This window comes from Mesocricetus auratus, unplaced genomic scaffold (genome assembly GCF_017639785.1).
Source record: "Mesocricetus auratus isolate SY011 unplaced genomic scaffold, BCM_Maur_2.0 Super-Scaffold_100004, whole genome shotgun sequence".
Lineage (NCBI taxonomy): Eukaryota > Metazoa > Chordata > Mammalia > Rodentia > Cricetidae > Mesocricetus > Mesocricetus auratus.
This window is the reverse complement of record NW_024429189.1, coordinates 40,895,711-40,919,000: the sequence shown is the minus strand read 5'-3', so window position 1 is coordinate 40,919,000 and position 23,290 is coordinate 40,895,711. Positions and strand designations below refer to the sequence as shown.

Below are 23,290 nucleotides of genomic sequence, written 5' to 3'. Positions count from 1 at the left end.
GCAGAGCAAAGCAGATATAACCTTTCGTCAGAGGTTCTCGACAGGACACTGAGTAAAATTACTCAATTATACAAGAAATAAGTGTTCTCTATGCAATAGAAAATTTACTTACAAATCAGCTAATTTGTTTATGAAAAGTTTATTTCATTATTAGAATTTTAGGACCAGATAAATTTTGCCTTCCAAATAGTAATCTAAACTCTTGGCTCCCATCATAGTCAGACACGTCAGCATTTATTTATTTATTTATTTATTTATTTATTTATTTATTTATGGTTGGGAGCCTAGCCTTTAATAGCTGAGCCATCTCAGCCCCAGCATTTATTTTTTTAAATAGGTGAAATGTATTGAACACTTACTATGAACCAAGCATTGTATTGAGACAAATTGTGGCTTCAAAATGAGAATTCCAAGGCAATGCTGTTAAAGAGCTCACCTATAGACTTACCTAGTCAAGGGGATGATCTAGGGATTTCAAAATGGGTCTGTTAAGTCTAGAGCCCACATTTTAGAACCTTGCCTATATTTTAAGAACACTTATGAGTTTATCTTTCCCAGTTCAACTGTATGGTCCATGTATGTCTCCCATCCTCCAGCACAGGTCCAGAATATATTCAGCATTTAGTAATTGTCTTCTGAATTTAGTTGGAGTTACTATAAGAACGCAGAGGCCTCTTCAGCCTAAATAAAAAAAAATAAGGGGGGGCATCGTGGCTGCCTCCAAAGATAGTATTTAATGGCTACCAGATGGAGAAAGTAGCAGATCTTCTACTAGTTTATGTAGTTGGAGATACAGACTAGAATAAATAGACAGAATTAAGTTGAAGCAAAATCTACAGCTAAAACCAACTAAGACCATTAAAAAAGAACAATTCAAAAGAAGAAAGGATGTCTTGATAAAAAATATTCCCACAACCAGAAGTGATTCAAGTGTCCAGATAACCAAATGATCTAGCAAGCAGCAACTGTTATATTGAGAGTCTCTCATCATGGCTCTCAAATGCCTGTCTACTCACCCTGAGCATCAAGCATGAATGTTTAGAAGGGGGAAAATGAACACACACACGCACACAACACTCTAGACTGACTTAATCAGAATTCTTGTAGAATATTTTCATAAGCCCACCAAGTCATTTTGATATGCCATTAATTAGGAAGACTGACCTTCTGAGGTCGTATAGCCCACAAAGCTAGTTCTCAGCTATCTCTTAATTTTATGATTATATTTCAAATTCACAAGCCCTAACCATGTTCTGGTTCCTGGATGGCTTACCCTCTGCATTAAACTGGGCCTCTCCTCTCATTCCACCACAGTCTTTCAGTTGTAGTTAGCCGGGCAGAACCACTCCCAGAAGTGTCAGTTAGGAAATGGCGGCCCCAGATTGCTCGTAACCTCTCTCCAGATCACCTTATCAGCTCTCGGGCCATACACATGTTCATCACCATGAATAAAACACTGGATATCAGCTTTTGGCAGCAAAAGAGCCTAAATGTTTACATGTCTCATAAATTTATAGATTAAAATTAAAAGTATGTATTATTCTTCTTAAAATATGGGGAGGGCTGGAGAAAGCATTCACAAAAGGTTACACTCTAAAATGGTTACTGTGGCACAAGACCATAAACCCAGTACTTGAGAAGCAGAGGCAGGAGAATTGAGGGCTGAATGGCACTCTGGGCTGCACGGAGAGACAGTCTTAAAAAAAAAAAGCCCTACATTTTATTTGTCTCTATCACCAACTTATCAGAGAAACACTTATTCAAGATTGTATATAAAGAAAGAAATCACACTTCAAAGTCAATGAATACCTTCATTGCTATCTGTGAAGTATAACACTGAAGGGAGTTTGGGCGTTAAAGAAGAGGGAAAGGGGAGTGCTGGGGAATGACCCAGGGTGAGCCTAGCACACTCAGATACCTAGGTTCTCAGCTGGGGGGGGCAGGGACATATATACATTTCTGACATGCATTTAATATTCCTATGTGCTAAGCACTGAGTTAATTCCTCTTGGGCACGAGCTTAGTTCCCTTAACAAGCCCATATGGTACCAGCATGTCCATTTTGTAAATGAAGAATGTGAGATTTACCTGCTAACTGACTGGTCTTGGGTCACAAAGCTAATGAAATAGTGTAAGTGAAGTAGACCCAAGCCAAGGGCAACCACTTTGGAGCCTGGTCTTGTAACACTACACCAGACATCTAACTAGGGAGGGAGGGGGGCCAGAAGCTTACAAAAGAGCCCAAGACAAGGGCTCTGTGGAGGAAAACATGCATGAAAACACACTGGGAAAAAGTTCCTAGGTAGGGAAGAGAGAGAGCAGGGCAGCTGCTGTTTCGGCTTGCTCTTCTAAACATCCATGACCAAAATCACCGTGAGGCAGAAAGGGTTTGTTTGGCTTACAAGTTACAGTCCATCATCGGGGACGTCAAAAGGCAGGGACTCAAGACAAGAGCCTGGTGGGAGGAACTTAAGACGAGACCACGGAGGAACACTGCGTTCTTACTCGCTTGCTCTCCAATGCTCCCTCTGCCCGCTTCTTAAAGGGGACCACGTGCCCAGGAATGGCACCTCCCACAGTGAGCAGGGTCCTCCCACATCAATTGTTAATCAAGAACATGCTCCACAGGGCCTACAAACCAATCTTGGAGGGCTTTTCTCGACAGGGGCTCCTCCTCAGACGACCCTCTCTGACGTCAGGTGGCTACCACAGCGAGCAGCACCGCTATGAAGAAGGGGTGTTGCAAAGGCAACTTGTGACAGCCCAGGAGCAGCAGACCACACACCACCCATCTGGAGAATGCCCTGTCCTCCCCTGAGGCTCATCCTCACCCTGATGAGAGGGGCAGGAGCAGAGAAAGAGATCTTTGGCTGGGGGTTGATGTATAAAGGGCATGAATGCCTGATGTAGGACTGAGGGTTGTTTTGTTTGTTTGTTTGTTTGTTTGTTTGTTTCCAGACATGAAGAGTCATCAAAGGTCTTGTCCAGAACTGGCTTGCCCTGATCTGGTTTTCTTCTATCTTAGCATAGCAGATGCATCAGAAAAGAACAGTAACGAACGTTGGACTGCAATGGTAGCTTGAGTTAAGGGAAGCAGGAAGTAAGCTGGATAGCACTAATTTTTAAAGTTGTTCCCATTATTGACAAAGCTTACATGGTTGGAAATACAGCTAGTAAACAGCCATTCTTCAGGAGTCACCCTAAAATGGAGTTCTTCTAGTCCCTAGAGACTTTCTTTGGGAGTTTGGAGGTTCTACCAGGGGAGTGAGCTGCACATACACCCGTAACCAAGGAACAGTCCCTTTCCATTAGGGAAGATCACCCGCCCTCTTTAACTGAGCATGCAGCTTCAGGAGGAACACGTGGAGGAATGAGGGGAGAGGAATTTGCCTATTCAATGTGATCAGCCCTGGTGTTGAGACTGCACTTTCTCATCCTGAGGTCTTTGTTATAGGATCCGCTGGGTTTGCCCTAAGATTTCTACTAGGGTGGTCTTCAGGTGACATCAGGGCTAGCTCCAGAAATCAAAGCACTAGACATCTAATAGTGGTTGAAACCTACCCACAGAAATGGGGAACTATAAAATCACATTTAACCAGTGAGCTGACATCTGTATGTGCCTGCATGTGTGTGTACCAGCTTCCTCAATCATTTTCCATCTTATTTTCAAGACGGGTCTCTCACTGAACCTGAAACTTACCAATTCAGCTTGGCTGGCTGGCTGGCAAGCCATATGGATCCTCTTTGTCTCCACCTCCCAGTTCAAGATTACAGCTGTCTGAAAACCAGCTCTATTCCCAGTGTTTGCTGTGTCATCAGTTCAGAGAGTACTGAGCCTACCTAACGGACCCTTGCTGCCTGATGGACTGCCGCCCTTCCATAGTTCTAAATCACTTGCTGGATTTTACTCATCTCGGATTAAAATATTTCCTTTCAAATATGTCTAATATGTCACATAGGAAAGACTGCCCAGTCCTTCGGCTTATAAAACAATAAACAATATTAAAAAGCAACTGCCACGAATTAGTATTCTTTTTGAAACATGTTTTCCTTGTAACTATTTTGAAAGCTGCACACATACAGGAATGGCTTAATGGCTCCTACCTCTGGATAGTTTATTTTTCGCATCACCTCAAAAGGAAATTGGCGAATTCCTAAGCAACTCTTTCCCCATCTCCATCACACTGGGTATCCATGGCAACAAGTCCTGAAGAACTGGTATACTGTGGCATTTCATTGTTTAATGGAGCACCTAATGTCAATTACTATACATATAACTTTATGTGTGTGTATGTTACTTAATCTCCTTTATATTCTCTGAGGCACACAGGCAGTCTCTGACTCCCTGGAGACAAAGCATTATCCCCTCTAGTGGAGAAAAGCCGGAGCAGAAAAACAAAATGAGAGCATGCATGGAGATGATTTAAGATCCGGGGCTGCTGCTGTTTCTGTCGTTTCACCAAGTCAGAAGAGAGAGGCAAGGGTTTTGCCTGAACAAAAACGCAAATGCTGCTGCTTTTCCACGGAATATCTATACGCTCTCAGGAGATGTGTGCACGTCGTCTTCCAAGGTGCCGATAAACACACCAAAATCTGTTTCTAGGAGCATTGCATTTGTGTGGTTAAAACTATTGGTTTCAGTAGACTTATGGTACATTTGAAAGCCGTGACACATTCTAAACCCTGCTGTTACTGGAGTTGTGGCTTTAGCTGATACAGTGGTGTTCTGTGTATGTGACATGCTGGTGGCAGCAGCCACCAGCAGCCAGGACTAAAACAGAAGAGAACAGACATACAAGCTGTCCTTCAAAGAGCACTTTCCTAGGGAGGTCTCCAGCGCTTGTCCTAGCCTGAACAGTCCAGCGCCTGCAGTTTATACTCATACACAGGATGGGCATCCCTGTGCCCTACACAATGCTGCACATTTTAAAATCTGCATGTATATCTTGAACCAGAAAGACTTTAATCGCACTTGTCTCGTTTTACAGATGAAAGAACCAGACAGGAGAGGCAACTCATTTCAGAGTCTAAGATAAAAATGTGAACACTCCTGTTCCTTGACGGCTTAAAAACCGCTGCCATGCTCATCATCGGTTCTCAAAACCGAGTCAGGTATCAGCTCAAAGCTGCCCTTCACGAAAGAGTGCATATCGTCTGCAAGCTATTGTATAAGATACGTAACAGGCTCTAGTACACATCGGTCTAAACCACTGCTTTCCATACCCGGTTCATTGACAGGATATCAGGATTTATTTCCTCCATCCTGAACAGACATTTAGGCTGTGTTGAACATTTCTTATGAAAATAGTTACACGGACATCATGCCACTTATCCCAGGTGTACTTGTTTGCCCATGACTAGGATATACAATTGACTGTGAAATGTTTAGGCCAAAAAGCATCTGCATTCCAGTAAATAATGCATGTACTCCAAAACACAACGTCTGCTTCCCAGGCATGGTTGATACTAGCTACATTTGCTCTCTCTTTAACAGAGAATAATCTGTTCTTTTGTGAAATGTTCCTTCACGTCCCCATTTTTATACCAGTGTATTTATCCCGATGTTCTGGACTCCACTCTAGTTAAGTGGGTCTTGACTATAACTTCCGCTTCTAGAAAGGGCAACTTCTACATGCTTTCACTATTTCAAATACAAATTGCTTATAATGAGCTTTCATTTCTAGATACCTCCACATCACGTTTACTAAAGGGACTTTGTCTCTGAAAGCACAAATATAACTATAGTGACCCTCAGGGCTGTAGGCAGGGAACCAGGCTTGGAGCCCAGCTCTGCCGTGAACTTTGGTGATGACTGACTTCGTCAGTCCTGGGTTCTTCTGAGGTAAAACAATTTAGTGCCTCTGGGCTGCAGCTCCTACGGTGCGCGTGTCTGCTGGTGTCACGGAAATTGCTCTGTATGATAACTAGGGATCACACGGTTGTCACACTGGCAGTATTTTAGTTTCTTGGTGGTGCGCACAATAAATTTCAAATCAAAGCCACCTTACAGACAATAGAACAGGGTAGTGCCCACCTCACAGGACTGTGCTGACAGGAAATGAACTTAGTACACAAAGCACACTCCACACATGCTTGCAGCCTTACACAACTCTAAATTTGATTTCTATGTTAATGATTTTCAAATCTTAGTTCCCGGGTTTTATCTAACACATTTGGAATTTCTTCATTTTCAAATTACCACAGATACAACATGGTCTTATTTAAAGCAATCTAAAGGGAATTCTGCTTGAGCAGGAAGCAATGTATTATTCTCTACTCCCAGGAAAGAATCCTCTCCCAGCGTCCCACTGCCAGGACCTGAAGCCTGGCCTCCCTCCCAGCAGTTGTGGGAGAAATAATACAAAGAACAGCTTGGGAACTTTTTGGTCAAGGGCGACTTGGCCGTGTGCTGCTCTGTCACACGACCTTCTGCAACTGTGCAACTCAACATCATTTTGACACAAAATAGAAATCCGCCACTGAAAAATAATGGAGATAGCATCTCACAGGAACGGAAGTCTAAAGTAACACGAGGGAATCGTCAGTCACAGAGAAATATGGGACAGGGTGTGGGAGGCTGCGACTGGCCCAGGATGTGACAAAGGTCAGGCATGTTTCAGTTGAGAAAGTGAAGAAGGCACACGTGCAGGAGGCCAAGCGAGCACCACTGGAGTTCTGGATCGATCGATCGTGTATCGACCATAGGACTTCAGGCTCCCAGATTCACCGCTCTGCATTTTGTCATTTGTGCCTGGGCAATAACACCCAAACTCGTGGAGGGTGTTCCCTGTGCATAGATAAGATCAGTGGAGGGCTAAGGGGACAATCGTATTAGTACTCATTTGTATGTGCACACTGTAGAGCTACTGATTTTATCTGTTACTCCCTCCGCTCTAATTTAGAATAAATCTTACTAACATGTTTCCAACCAACACACAAATTCTGGAATTAGCATTTTCCTTTCCAACTCCACTCCCATATCATTTAGGAATTAGGCGATTTGAATATTAAAAAAAATCCCCAAACCTGGTCTGCTTTACCAGAACTGTGGGGCGCTTCAGCTTCTCCTCATCTCACACACCAGCTGCTTCTCATCGTCCTCCCTCCCCGCCAAAAACTCCTCAAGATCTGTTTTTAGCCGAGGCTCTGAATTTGAAATATCATCATCTTTTTACCAGAATCCTCAGAAAAGTGAAACCCCTGTTTCTGAAGCCTCAGAGAAGTCTTTTCCTTGTTAGGAACACCGAGGCCTAAGGAGGCAGTAGATTGTTAATTAAATATTTAAATCAGTAATTAAATGGATTTCTTGAGGGAAGTAGGAAACAGGAGGTGAGTGGTTCTCTGCCTCGGGAGGTTCCCGGTCAACACCCAGGCTGTGTCTCAGCTTTCCTAGACATCCTGAGGTAATCAGAGAGGCAGATGGCTGCAGGGTGCTCCTCTCCTGTGGTGAGCTGCTTTCGTATGACTGCTTTATCATTTTGTAAACAATCCTCCTGTTTGCAGAGCAGTCACAATGCTAGTCCCTACTTCCTGTTGTGTGTTGGAAGAAAACCCCAAAACCAAACCAAACAGGATTGTGGTTTGGTAGGGAAATACGTGTCCATTCTAAGTGTCCATTCTAAACCACATGAGCGGTACAGTGTGAGCAGCACTTGAGCTCTGCCCCCTCACCTGAGAGCCAGAGAACTTGAATGGCCTGGCATGAGGCTGAGGTCAGCACTGGCCTGAGCTGGCTGGGCGCTGCATGGCTATCTATCTCCATGGCTATCCTGCCCTTCTCAACCTGCCCACACAGCCTGTAAGAGCACCCTGCAATCCAAACAGTCCCTGCATCTCTTTGCTTGGACCTGACCAAGGAATGCCTGTTCTCACAACGCCCCATTCTCTGTGAGCCTGGACACCACCTCCCCCGTGTCCCAGCTGGAGCCCGTGGCATGTTCTTACCTTGTGCTCCTCATTCCTTCCCCCAACCCAGCTTTCTAGCATGAAGCTCTCACACTCCTACATCCACTCGGACTTACATAAATCCTACCAAGTGCTACTGGCAAAATCATCACACTAGGTGCTTTTAAAATATATATATTTTGAAACAATGCCTCTTTCTTTGCATTAAGAATAAAGGAATATAATTATATTGCTTCAAAGCATTTGTTCGTAATCATTCTAGTGGTATAATTTCCTGCTCTTTAAAGGACAGAGCTCTGGAAAACAGTATTGGGAGACACAACGCCCTTCAATTTCATAAATGAAAAGGAAACAAAGACAGGAGTTTCTGAGAAACCTCTCTGGAATGAACTGCATCTCCCCTTCCACCCCTCAGTGTACTGACGTGTTTTAGCGCTTGACAGGAAATGCTAGTGTATTCCGTAGCATAAGGTTCTATTTTCAAAGAGCAGGCATGACATTTAACTGTGAGACAGAGAGGGCTAAGCAGAAGATGCGCAGCATGAACAGGAGGCCACTGGAGGGACTGGGCTCCTTGCCTTGGTGTGGTGACAAGGGGGACGGAGTTCTTCATGCTCAGTCCCAGGATTTAAAGCCATGAATGGAGACTAAAATACCAAGACAAGGCTGTATCGCCCTGAAGAAGTGTTTTCCCTTAGACGTGTCACATCCCACAAGTGGTATTTTTTAGAGTGGATTAACCATATTTATCTTCCACAGAATGTGTAAAATAATGACTACACAGGAATTTTTAATATATTTATTTCTTCCACTTTATAAAATGTTCCATTAATGAATTATTGGCCCTTTGGTTCTGAATCTACACTGTGCCCTCCTGTGTGGTACCTGAGCCAGACCCTGTGAACATTTCTTCCTGTCTGTTGGTGCAATTCCAGGTTTTGTTACCACAGACACGGGGACATCATTACAGAGACTCTCTGGTCCCCGCAGCCTTTTCCTTCACTTTGAGCACTGCTGCCAGCAATGTGAAGGGGTCCTCGTGCAGCACATCTTCCAGAAAGTTCCTCTGACTCCCTAACTGCTGGATTCTGGTATGACAGCTGTGACATGTTCTACCAGCTCTAGACCACTGCACATAAGTTCATAAGTTAGGTGGCCTTGTGTTCAACTTCAACTGGGGTCATATACCAAAACTCACCAGCACCCTAGTAGGTAGCTTGTGAACCACCAGCAGTCCACGGGATGCTAGCAAACTCCTCTATCATCCATTCACAGCTACAGTCTCTTTAAGTGTCTTAGTCACAGCCTGGGCCCAGACTCTCCCCCACATTAGCTCATCTTTGGATTTGCTTCATCAATGCTAGAATTTATAGCTTGTCCTCTATGTCTGCTTTCTCTGTATTTCTGAGTCTGTTTTATCCCATTTGGTAGTCACCTTTACTAGTTGATAATTCTCTATATTAACTGTCCTGACTGAACCTGAGCAATGCAAGGTTAGCCTTCAGATATTCCTAGAGACACTCTCAAAAAGAGAACTCGGGTATTAGCTTGACGATGAAGTTTGACTAGAATGCAGTACCAGGTCTCTGCCAACAGGAAATGGGATCCTTCAAAGTAGACTCAAATTCATCAAGTTGTCACCTCTAAACTCATCAGGTTATAACCTGTGATGAACTGCAGTGAAGTACTAGAGCCACAAAAGCTTCTGTCCTTGACTTTTATGGCAGGGAACATGGGTTGGTAAGAACCCTTTTGAATGAAAAGAAGCATTTACCTAAAGAAAACAGCTGTGGGGCTGGGGAGGTTGCCCAGTGGTTAGAGCACTGTCCGTCCTGCAGAGGACCTGGGTTTGATTCCCAGAACTCATACTGGACTGCTCACAACTGCCTCTAGCTCCACTTCCAAGGGATCTGACCATCACATGCACTAGACACGCAAGTGGTACATATATACAAGCAGGCACAACCACTTATACAAATAAAACTTTAAGAAAAACTCTTTTCAAAAACCAACCATTAACCCCCATTCCAAGTGATGGTCCAAAACCTAACAGTCAGTTTCTGCATCAGCTCTTATTTCTTATAGTTATTGGGCTAAACTTTCCAGAAACCAAAAATAAAGTGTTCTGTACTGCTAGATTACAAAGCTGTTGAAATCTTTTTTTTAAAGATTTTATTTCTTTATTACATATACAGTGTTCTACCTACATACCGGAATAAGGTACCAGATTGAATTGTAGATGGTTGTGAGCCACCATGTGGTTGCTGGGAATTGAACTCAGGACCTCTGGAAGATAAGTCAGTACTCTTAACCTCTGAGCCATCTCTCCAGCCCAGTTGTTGAAATCTTAATGTCAGCAAGAATCTCCTGAGAGAGTTAGTGCACAGACTGGGAAAGAATGGCACCCAAAGCTAGAAGGGGGTGTCTGGTTTGTTTCATGATGGAACTAGCAAGTCCAACCCCCAAAGAAACTCAGACGGTACCCAGACCATGGAAGCAACTTACTCTTGCATCTCTTGAAAAACTAGTCATCTTTTGCTGGGAAATTTTCATGGCATAGCCTCATCTGGAGTAGATACTACTTAGTAGGGAGATGCCCATTCTCCTCAGTGTCATAACCAGTCACTGTTCTTACTCTCAACATGCTTCCGAGGGCACACAGGATCATCCCAGAAGGAAGTAACGCACACAACCAAAACAACAAAAACAAAACCCCCAAATCCCTGGAAGTGTGATTAGAAAATATCAGTGGTGTGAGAAAGAGATCAATAGAAAATATACAGTAGATGAAGCTGCTTTTATGACTAAAAATGCATTTATCAGATCCCATAGTTAACACAAAATGTGTTAGCTCTGGAAACTGAAAGTGTCTCTAACATTTATATGGCTAGTTGACTGAAACTTGAACTCAATGTAGTCAACATGTTATGAAAATGGGATGTCAGACCTCCCTTGACATGATAGCGAGTAGAAAATCCAAAGGCTTAGGGATATGTGGCTGCTGAAGTGATCAATCATGTATGAACTACATATGTACCTACCTGTGATGGGTAGCTCTCATTGTTAACTTGACATAATCTAGAATCATATCGGCAGAGGGTCTCAATGAGGGACTATCTGCACTAGGTTGGCTCTGGGAATGTCTGTGGGGACTGTTTTGATTAGATTAATTGAGGTAGGAAAATCCACCTACTGTGGTGTCACCATTCCCTACGCAGAAGACTGTGAACAAAAATATTCCCCTCAGTTGATTTTGCCAAGGTATATCATGATAGCAACAGGAAATGAAACAAAGTTACACCTCAACTACTATCCCAAAACTACACACTTGAAAAGGACAGAGAGAGACACTCCCCGCATGAAGACCCTGAAACGCATTCATTAGAGGGTCACTGCATCTCTCAAATGTTTATGTTATTCTACTTTGTACACCAGATATGACCAAAAGATTTGCCAACACACATTTCAGTGGCTTCATGATTTCTTTAGGCATGATTAAATGCATCAGAACAGCAGAGGTTAGGTACCAAAAACATGGTTGGTACACTTACCAGCAAAGGCAGCAAGGATATATTAGCCAAATGCTTAAGCCCACAGGAATATCCACTGGAAACTAATATCCCGATTTCCCAGGAATAAAATCAGTATGGAACGTTTTAGAAGGTGGTTATTATATACATAGTAGAAAATAAACAAAAGGGCTGGAAAGATGGCTCAGTGGTTAAGAGTCCTGCCTGCTCTTACAGAGGACCCATGTTCAAGTCCCAGCATCCACATGGCAGCTCACAACTGTTTGTAACTCCAGCTCCAGAGGACCTGACACCCTCACACCAATGCACATAAAATAAAAATTAAATCATTAAAAAGAAACCAAACAAAAAACATGTTATGTTTGATGGCCATTAAGTAACCTCAGTGGAAAATCACAGCATAATGTCCAGTTTCTAGGCATAGGCCAGTTGAAAGGTCTAGAACCCTCTGATGGAAAGACATGCCAGATTTCCTTGTGGAGGAGCCCATGAGGTCATCTAGGGGTAAACCCTCCAGGCCATCACCAAAATGAACTGGTTGCTATTAGGCAGAGAGTGCAAGAAGGCAGACTACTCAGAATTCCAAAGACTAGTAACCAACAGCCTTGAATCGCCTATAAGTTCCTCACATCCCCACAACAGTTAGTGGGAGAATAAAACACAAGCTCAAATTATAAGTGGGTCTGTGTGATGTGTTAGTACTAATTGGATGAAAATGTTTATCTCAAGTGTTCTATCCCTGTTAGGGATGACCCCAAAGGATAGCACTTTAGGAAAATCCTCCCAGAGAGCAGAACTTTGACAATCTATTTGGTGACTCACTTGGTCTGGAATGTGAAATGACCCAAACTATGAATTTCTGCTAACTCACAGTGGAGTGCTAACAGTTTGGCCGGATGACAAGGCACTCTAATAGGAAAGGAATAGAAGACTGGGAAGAGAGAACCTTGGGAAGATGGATGTAGATAGACCTTCCACACGGGGAGACTGTGTCCCTTGTGAAAGCTCGGCAACAGCATTCACTGCAGGGGAGTGTCCAGGCATCCAGTGAACAAAATTATACGCTCTGCAGATACCACTTGGCCTCTTTCCCAGCTATCCCAAGGCATGCTCCGTGGGCCTGAGAACAAAGTGGCCGTGAGAGCAGGGCTGGGGACCATATACAGGGTTAATAAATGTAACTTCCCTTTAATGAGGATGAACTGTCTGCTGGTCCTGGTGGATATCTATCAGGTCTGCTAATAACTCAGCTCCATCCCCAAGAGGACAGGTGGAGGGCCCCAAAGAGGGGGAGGAATTTATCTTCACCGGCATAAACACATCTCCTCGACAAGATTTTCCCCTGACACTCTTCATCCCTGCCTCACAGAATGCCTTATTCACCGTGTTAGTGTTCCACTCTCAGCTGCTGCCGAAGGAAGCCACTCCCAGCACAGGAAGTGAGGCAATCGCCTCCCGGCAGTGGGATTAACTAAGCAGCGCTCACCACACAACTCTCCCCTCACGCAGCAGCTGACTAGCAGAAAAGTGGAGTGGATCACTGAAGACTTGGTTACAGGACCAGCTAAGGGACAACAGACATGAGCATTTCCGGTTCATTTTACGGGATGAACCATTTACGCTTTGTCTAGCCACTGTCTCCCCTATACACATGGGGTTTGGACTAAAGGTGAGAGACTTTGCTTCCTTAGTCCCCAAAAACAGAAGGAAAAATGATCCTACTAGGGGATATGTGATCCTACTGAATTGGAATATGAGAGTGCCATTGGCTGTTTTCAAGTTCTTTTCTACTATTAAACTTTCAAGCAGGAAAGAAGAAAGTTTTCTCTATTACGTGGAGAGATTGATCCCAATTCTGTGGGAGAACTGGGTTGCTGCAGGGAGTATGGTCCAGCTTTGTCTCTGAGGCAGAGTTCCTGAAAGGATCCACCTAAAATAAAGGTTTGTTTGGGCTCTTGGCTTTACAGCTTCAAGGCATGGCTGATTGGCTCTGATACTTTGGGGACAGTGGCAGAGGGGACCATCATGGCAGAAGTGCATGATGGCACAAAGCTGCTCACCTCAAAGGGGTCAGGAAACAAAAAGGGAAAAGAAAAGAAGGGTAGAGTCCCAATATCCCCTTCCAAGGCATACCACCCAAGGCCTTAACTAACTTCCTTCTGCTAGGTCTACTCTGAATGTTTCCACCCACTCCAGTCACTAGCATGGGGTAGTACCCCTGCCTCTACCTTGTGAAAATCAAGATACAAACCAGAACAGAAGTCTACATCTGAAACACAGGGAATTCTGCAGGCATGTTCTAGGACCTCCATACCCAATAATAAATGTTAGTGAAACATACAAGAATCAATGACAAACAGGGGTAATAAGGACCCAGAAACTTCAAGAATAAAAGTTCAGGTCCTCTCACCAGTAAAGTCGTCCAGGCCAGCTGAGGTTTAGGCTGAGGGAAAACAGAAATATGCAATGACTGCTGAAAGAATCACTTGAACCAGGTCAGTTAGAGCGATGAAGACTGTAGCGCTTCTGGCATTTTCCTTTGCTTGCTCTTTGCATGTGTATGGACATTTGCAGACACTATTGCTTTCTCCTTTCTCCTCCTTCCTCTGGTGACTCCATACATAAGTTGTTAGGGGTGGGCCTTATGACTTAGGCATTATGTAATAATATTCAGCGTGCTATAATGGACTCTGAGGGGACGTTAACAAAGCCAGGGATGGATGAAATGACAGGACTGCCCACCTTATTTCGGGGAAGTGATGACAATGTCACTTGTGCAAAGCTGGTGTGTGGACGTTCACATGCGTATGTAGGGTGTGTGCCGAAGCGAAAGGCACAACACTGCATTCGCCACCCTTTGCCCTGCTTCGTGATATCTTTATGGCTAGCTTCTCTGCCAGATGACACTCTGTCAGCGTGTGTCAGTAAACGGCGACGAAGACACCGCAAGGCGCAAGCAGAGGAAGAAACGTTTCTTGTATGGTGGTTTTCCCTCCAGTGGCCAGCAGCATGTACAAGATCCACTGTTCCCCACCCTTCAGCGAGTTTTACCAGCACCTCATGAAAAGATTCTTGCAGGCCAGCTCCAGCCCCACCCTCCAAGCAGGTAGCATCCCACGTGACAACGACAGTCTAGAACTTCAAGGTGATACCACAGCAAAACCTCCCACCACCAATGGCTGTACCACTTCCTCCCACATAAGACCCAGATTCAGGATTGGGGGGCGGGGCTCCCTCCACTGTGAAGGTAGCAGCTGCCTCTGTTGTTGCTAGGTAATGAATACAGTGCTGTGTCTTCTGCTATACAGGCCTTTAAAAAAAGATTTAGTCATTTTTTACGTATATGGGTGCTCTAGCTGCAAGCATGCCTGCATGACAGAAGAAGGCATCCAATCTCATTCTCTAGCTGCATGCATGCATGCCTGCATGACAGAAGAAGGCATCCAATCTCATTCTCTAGCTACATGCATGCATGCCTGCATGACAGAAGAAGGCATCCAATCTCATTCTCTAGCTGCATGCATGCATGCCTGCATGACAGAAGAAGGCATCCAATCTCATTCTCTAGCTACATGCATGCATGCCTGCATGACAGAAGAAGGCATCCAATCTCATTCTCTAGCTGCATGCATGCATGCCTGCATGACAGAAGAAGGCATCCAATCTCATTCTCTAGCTGCATGCATGCATGCCTGCATGACAGAAGAAGGCATCCAATCTCATTCTCTAGCTACATGCATGCATGCCTGCATGACAGAAGAAGGCATCCAATCTCATTCTCTAGCTGCATGCATGCATGCCTGCATGACAGAAGAAGGCATCCAATCTCATTCTCTAGCTACATGCATGCATGCCTGCATGACAGAAGAAGGCATCCAATCTCATTACAGATGGCTGTGAGCCACCTTGTGGTTGCTGGGAATTGAACTCAGGACCTCTGGAAGAATGCTCTTAACCACTGAGCCATCTCTCCAGCCCAGCTGCATAGTCCTTTAGTGGCTAACTATCTTGCTGTCTCCTGACTGGACCCTGATTGGTATAATCTACTATGTCTGTACTGAAGGGCCTATTGTTTCATCGTACTATTCCTTTGGCAGAGTATACAGTTGAGACAGTATACACCCAAAAGTTAATTACAGTGACTTCTAGGACTATTAGTTTTACAGTATGTTAAGGGAAGATCAGGAGTGGACATAATTCCTTGAATGAGAGATGAGAGAAACCAAGTTCAATATACTATGATGAGGTAAATACAAAAATGATGGTGAACTATCATAATTATCACTACCCTCTAAGCTGAGTCTGGCCATTAAGAGCTCTGTCACCATCAAGGAATCCTCGTCAATTACACTCTGCATCCCATGCTTTACCTAACACTGTAAAGTCATTGTATTCAGAGCCTGCCCTCTATACATATAATTGTGGCTCCCTGGGGCTCAAGCCCTCTGTAGCCAACACATAGAACATTTCCATTTTTTAACCTGTTGATTTTTTTTTAGTTGCTCCTCTGTGAGAAAGTTGGAACAGAAAACTAAGGAGCAGGAAGACAGCTCAAAATATTAACCCGGCCCATGAGAGCCCGTGGCTAGTTCTTGCTCCCATGGCTAAATTCATTGGTGTTACTAAATTTGGATCGCATACTAAAAGCACATGATTTTTATCTTCTTAAAAACAACAGCGGAGGATGAGGAGTTCAAAGTCACGGTGGCTTACATCATGAACTGACCAATAAATGAGACCCTGTCTCAAACTGTGATGAAACATAACTAATCTTAAGACCTACTAAATATCCAACTTCTCTGTCTGTGAAAGAGCAGAGGCAGCAGCTGGCTGCAGAGAGCATGCATTTGGGCTCAGAATTTCCTGACGGTCACTATAAAAAGAACAAGAAACCTCTCGGGGTAGGTCTTGCGTCACAGCAAAGATTTAGATGTGGGAGTCTGGTCATGTCTTTCCATTTACCACAGGTGCTGGCACCCACCATCCCCTGCTCTCCCTCCACAGGCACCTCACCCTGAGACAGGGGAGGTCTTTATATAACTTAGATGTCTTCACATAACCCAGGGGGAAAGAGCGTCACCATTGTCAAGGGCCAGAAGTGAGTCACAAACATGTTTAAACCTGTCTCGTTCACACAGGCTCTCTCTGTGGAGCTCTCTGCTAGAGAGTCCCAACTGTGGGTTGTGGAAACCTGGAAATCATTAGCCAATTCTCCTCATGCAGTTGAGGGCAAACTTCATTATACTTTATTAAGAAGAATACAAATGAGGAAGTTTTGAAGTTTATTAGAAAGGAACTCCTGACATAACTTGTTTGGTGGTTCTTTTGTTTTGTTGTTGTTCTGGCTGTGCTATAAACGGGACACAGGGTCCTACATGTGCTATCTATCTTTTAGCATTCTTTTTTAAGTTTATTTATTATTGTCATTATTTTTTTTTGAAACAGGGTTCCTCTGTGTAGCTCTAGCTGTCCTGGAACTCACTCTGTAGACCAGGCTGGCCTCAAATTCAGAGATCACCTGCCTCTGCCTCCCGAGTGCTGGAATTAAAGGCGTGCGCCACCATCGCCCAGCTTAAGTCTATTTTTCTCTCAATTACATTCGTTTATTTGTATGGGAGTGGATGGATAGATAAGCACCACCATGCACATATGTGGAGGCCAAAAAACAACTCTGGGAATTGGTCCTCCCCTCAGTGTGGGGTTCTGGGGACTGAACTGAGGCTGTCAGGCTTGGTGGCAAGTGGGCCACCTCACCAGCTTCATTTTAAAGAAATTCAACTGAAACGCTTCTCGATCTTTTAGCTATATTTCATGGATGAACCTTAAAGGAATAACCTTCTTCTTGATCTCTCTGTCTACACTGTTAATACATCCTATTAAGTGACCTATAATCACAGACTACAAATGCTCTTTCTGAAATCTTAGACCTGCTACCTCCCGACAAGCCCTGCTGCTCTCGATGACAATCTCAATAGAACCTCAAGGGTCTCGAGAGACGGGACCCACCCTGTTCCCATTTCAAGCAGGCCCAGGGACCTGAAATTTTTTGCAAAATCATCTAATTTTTGAAGATCCATGACGCACTTTTAGAGAGATACACACATGGGGTGAGAATAGGTGCGCCCACGCAGCACTGGTTTTCACCTTACTCAAATGACGGGCCAGCACACAGCTGTGCAGAGCAGTGGTACCCTCTGCCCTTTCCCACAATGCCTTTCGCTTCTCATCGTGCAATGCTTGGCTGGCTTTATTCTTTTTCACTGCTGTGTGGAGAAGCTGGAGTTTACAGCCCTGATTAAGATAGAGATTTCAATTCTTGGACTTCTTGATGTTGTAATATTTGCCCAATGGTGAGTGTCATTTTGACAAAGCTGAAAGTTACCGAAATTGAACTTGTGAACAGACATGTTAACACTCGTTTTCCCTTTGGATAAGAACACGGCGTTAGGAGACGCACGTGAAGCTACCGTGTCTGCCCTTAGGGAACAGAGGGTGAAGGAGACCAGGATCAGGATGTGAGCTCAGAAACAAATGCACGATGGAAAGCATGCAGGTGTGGAGCGAGGAAACCCAAGGGAGGGCAAACCTGGGGTCATGGCTGGAGGCTGCCATGAGGGTGAAGCCTGGCCGGGATAGTGGGTAGGTAAGTACAGCTCAGGATTCTTACTGGAAGGTAACAGCCCTTCCTTCCGTCCAGCGACTGAAAGTAAATGGCGGTGGAAGTGTGCGGGGGGGGGAGCAGAGGTCACCGCAGTGGGTGGAAAGTTCACTCTGTGATGGACAGAGAACTATCTCGGTACTGAAGTCAAAGAAGGTGAGGGTGCTTGCAGAACGAGGAAGCGCAGCTGTGCCAGGATATTTAACAACTCTTGAGGATAGCTGGAGATGGCTCAGCGGATAAAGGCTGCCAAGCCTGACGGCCTGAGTTCAATCCCTGGGGAAGAACAAACTCCCGCTAGTTCTTATCTGATCTCCACTTGTGCACTCCGGCATAAGCACATCCATGCAGTGAGGAGGGGGTAGAAAGCAAATAAACATTTAAAAGGACTAATTTTTGATGGTTAACAAACTAAACACCATCTATTTTCACTGAGAAGCTATATAAAATTAATTTTGGGGAGACTGAGGAGATGCTGATCAAAATTCTACTTAGAAGGTGCGAGTTCAAGCCATCTCTTGTACTTCATGATGACACAGCCAATCTGTCCCCAGAGTAGATCTTAAATGTTCTCACCGCAAATAAGCACATAAGGTAACTGTTAAATAGCTGGAATAGGCTCTATATAATGCACATATTTCAAAAAGGGAAAGAATTATATTTCAATTGGGAATTAAAACCATAATAAAATAATTTTGTTTCTCTTTAAAAATTGAAAGCATTGTAATTTTATTTATATCCTACTTTCTATAAACTGAATTCCTAGCAACGAGGAAGGAGGACCCTCTCACATTGCCTGAAAAGACAGCCCATCCTCAGTGGATTTCCTAACCTGCTAGAGTACAGGAAGCATCTGCTGAATCAAGGGGAGACCAAAACTGTAAGGTAGCTTTTAATTAAAAAAAAAATCCCAAAGCCTGATTCCCGGATAGTGTAATACAGGGAGATCTTGATCGCCACACCTCTGTGAAGGACTGCACGGGGGGGGGGGGCTCTGCAGGGCAAAGGAGAACTGGGGAGAGAAGGCTTGTGTCCAGATGCAACCTCAGCCTCCCCGCACTCTTTTTTTTTTTTTTGGTTGCTTGTTTGTTTTGGTTTTCAAGACAGGGTTTCTCTGTGTAGTCCTGATTGTCCCGGAATTTGCTTTGTAGACCTGGCTGGCCTCGAACTCATGCCTGCCTCTGCCTCTCTGCCTCTGCCTCCCGAGTGCTGGGATTAAAGGCATGCACCACTATCTAGCTCCTCCATGCACTCCTACCCAAAGGAGTCAGGCCCCAGGTTCCTGCTTCTTCCCTAAACTCTGAACAGGGCGTTGATGGAGACTCCCTCCTCCTCCTCCACAGAGCACGTTTAAACAAACAGGTGTGCATGCTTTTCTCTCTTTGTACTGAATTCTTCAAAAGGAAAATTCCTTCCCACTTACCCTGACAAGTGGCTGTGGGTAAACATTCTGAGCTTTTTACAGGTTTGCTAAAACAAACATGGGGTGGGTGATGGGGGTGCCATAATAAAAGGAAAAAGACTGACTGAAGTACTATCAAGTACTGGTTACACGTTCTTTCTGTTTCACCCACAGAGCAAATACAGATCCAGATGAGCCATCTCTACACAAAGGCGGAACCCTAAAGCCTTACTTGCTAGTGGGAGCTCAGGCTGTCCTAGCTGCACTCCTGAAGGATGCTGGGAGCTCAGGCTGTCCTAGCTGCACTCCTGAAGGATGCTGGGAGCTCAGGCTGTCCTAGCTGCACTCCTGAAGGATGCTGGGAGCTCAGGTTGTCCTAGCTGCACTCCTGAAGGATGCTGGGAGCTCAGGTTGTCCTAGCTGCACTCCTGAAGGACACTAAAAGAAGAGAAGCACCCAGCACCCAGAACCCAGCACCCAGACAAATGCGAAAGACACAACTTAAAATCCCCAGGTTTCCTCAGCAATCATCCAAGACCTACAGAAACACACGTGGAATTTGTGTTGACTTTCTACTTCACATACGCAGGCCTTCATGATGGCAAAACGGCTGGGGGGGGAGATGATAACTCTGGGCCATCACTGACATTCTAGGAGACCTGAAGCAGAGCACACCTAAAGTCTGCTTTCAAGGCATTCTGTATGATTTGAAACTAAACAGGGATGAACTTCCTATCTGTATAGAGCATATATAATTTCCCGTGCTCTCTACCCCACCAGATGGCATGTATTTGGTTTCTTTCTATTTTTTATGATTACAAAATAACACGAAGAACTGGGGAGATGGCTTAGTGCTAAGGCATAAGGTCCTGAGTTTGGATTCACGACACATGCACGAAAAGCCCAGAGTGGGAACTTCTGCCTGCAATTCCAATGGGCAGGCAAAGATGGGAGAATCCAGGAGCGCACTGATTGCACAGTTTAGTCAATTAATGAGCTCCTGGTTCAGTGAGAAACCCTGCCTTAAAAAATTAAAGCGGAAAGTGATTGAGAAAGACACCCAGCATTTGTCTCCTGCCCACACCCCGCCGCATACTTGCAGACAAAGAACACTTACACACAAAAAGGATATCCAATTTGGATATCCAACTCTTTTTGTTTGTTTGTTTGTTTTTGAGACAGGGTTTCTCTGTATTGTTTTGGAGCCTGTCCTGGAACTCGTTCAGTAGACCAGGCTTCATCTTGAACTCACAGAGAGCCTCCTGCCTCTGCCTCCCGAGTAATGGGATTAAAGGCGTGTGCCACCACCACCTGGCCAATCAACAACTCTCACTATACATGCATATGTACTTTCCCCATTTACCCCCAACAACAAATTCCAGTTGACAGTAACGCTTCCTCTTGACTTGTCAGTCTCTCAAGCTACCTTCCAGAAGGTCACGCCATTTTAGATTTAGCATGCATGTGTGCTGTTATCGTCACCAGCTCTAAGTGTCCCGTCCTGTACACTTCCACCCAGCTCACATGTTCTATCATACAGAACGTCCCATATGACTGGTTCTCAAGTAGGAGGAGACTCCATTTCCAGTGGACATGTGACATGTATAGTTAAGGTGTTTAGAAACAATCCAGTTCATAATACAAAATGTCAAAAATATTGTTTGCTGCAGGTTAAGGAAATAATAGGATAAAAAACAAAGCATCATTAAGACTATGGATTTTCAGGCTTTGGGAATACCACACTACCAAATGATGCAAACAGCTAGTTATTTACAAGCATTGAAAAGGAAAGGTCCGCAGTAATGTGTGCTAACAAGCCACAGAGTGGAACACTGGGTGTGTTCAGATGTCAGACTGCTAAAATAACAGCACTAACAGTTGTCCCATACATGAGAGCTGACTAGGTGCCAGGAACTACGTGCATGGACTACTTCATCTGGTCCCCTCAGCATCTTTATGAAGCCAACCCCATTATTACCTGCATTTTACAGCAGAGAAAACTAAGGCTTGCCTAACTTGTCTACATGCCAAACGAGCTGGGGAACTGGGATTTGAGTCTCCATGGACTGAATGAAGCCAGGGCCTGAGCTCTTAGACACCACACCACATAGCGTCCTGGGAATCCAATGCCTGTCTTCAACAAAGGATAGAAGATACTATTTAGGATATATATTTCATTTTTAAAATATGCAAGTAGGAATCAATATGTAGTTTTCATAAATAGGTGTCTATCTTTGCTAATGGAGTAAGTTTCATTGTGAACATATAGACAAGGTTTTGTTGGGTTCGTACTTCTTAGTTTCTCAATAATTACCTTGCTGAGTCACTAAAAACCCAGATCACACAAATGCCAGCATTTGGAGAGATGTTTCAGTGCCGACACTTGTGGTAGGTTTCTCATGTCCAGTTCCTCAGGTCACAAAGCCCTAACGCCACCCTGTCCTAAACTGAGCCCATACACTATGATTGCCCCAGGGCCAACCTCACTGTGCCTGTTTCTCCGTGCTTGCACAACCACCACACAAATGGTGGGGCAACCCTGGCCCTCTGCCCACTAATCGTTCTGTGGCCACTTGTTTTTCAGCTGGCCCTGATCTCCCACCTTCCCATTTTCCTTCCACTGCAGGCTCACACTCTCTCTCATCATCAGCTACACCCCCAGCCTGAACCTCTTTTCTCAGAGAGAAGGTGGTCCCCAAGGTGGGCCTCTCCCTGGCTGCTGCTCTGACTCTCGGCACATTTCCACTGGACCAGGCTCAGTACACCACTTCAAATGTGCCCCTCACATCCCCCTAAAAGCTGAGCCTTAGCCATCAGACTGCATCAGCCACTAGCCTTCATGTACACCAGTTCTCAAGAAGCTCTCCATCATTTCTTGATGATTTAGCCCCTAACTCTCAGCCACATTCTCTCATTACCATTCCCAGTGGCATGGTGGCATGCTGTAATCCCAGCACTCAGAGGCAGGCAGATCTCTGTGAGTTTGAGGCCAGCCTGATCTACAGAGCAAGTTCCAGGACAGGTAGGGCTGCACAGAGAAACCCTGTCTCAAAAAATGCCCCAAAGCATGTGTTAATAAAAAGTTGTATCATATTTAAAAATAAACATCCATTGATTAAAATGGGTATGTATTTTTTGGGGGGTCGGAGGTTCAAGACAGGGTTTCTCTGTGTAGCTTTGGAGCCCCTCCTGGAACTCACTCTGTAGACCAGGCTGGCCTCAAACTCACGGAGATCTGCTTGCCTCTGCCTCCCAAGTGCTGGGACTAAATGCATGCGCCACCACTGCCCAGCAGCCTGTATTTCTTAAACTCAACTATACATAGCAGAAGCAATTCAGTTCTGGCCCAAGGACGCACTGCCCTGCATGCCTCAGAAATGGACTGAGCTCCAGCCAGCGAGATGTCTCAGTGGGTAAAGGCAGCTGCTGCCGAACCTGACCACCTGAGTCCGATATCCAGAACCCCGAAAGTCGTCCTCTGACCTCTCACGTGTACACACACATACACAAAATGAATAACTGTAAAGAACGGTTAATGCAGTGAGTTAAAGAGACTGTGTGTGATAACTGCTGAATGAGTCCCTCTAGTAGGGCTCGGCAGCTTTAGCGTCAGCCTCCTTCCTCCTCGGCAGAGACTGCACAAATGCTCACCACACATTTCCACTCTTGTCTGGGTGGCTCAGCTAAAGGAGCTGATTTTATCAAGCACTGTTTTCCTGAAAGACTGTACCAAGGAAAGAAATCATATTTCCAAGACATTAAGATCCTGTCCAGTTCACGTCATTGGGACACTAT

General features: G+C 44.7%; 1 protein-coding gene and 1 long non-coding RNA gene across 7 annotated transcripts in view; one reads left to right on the top strand and one right to left on the bottom strand.

Annotated features, from left to right (window-relative positions):
- Map3k20 (mitogen-activated protein kinase kinase kinase 20) overlaps positions 1-23,290 on the bottom strand; it is a 156,066-nt gene that overhangs the window by 109,906 nt on the left and 22,870 nt on the right. The gene's annotated exons all lie outside the window — the stretch shown is intronic.
- LOC121140384 lies at positions 12,884-20,701 on the top strand. 2 transcript variants are annotated; one of them, XR_005877192.1, is made up of 5 exons: positions 12,884-13,104; positions 13,245-13,376; positions 17,871-17,988; positions 18,860-18,978; positions 19,670-20,701. It is a non-coding gene; the product is annotated as an uncharacterized LOC121140384 (long non-coding RNA). The 2 variants fall into 2 exon arrangements; XR_005877193.1 differs by having other exon boundaries at positions 13,242-13,376.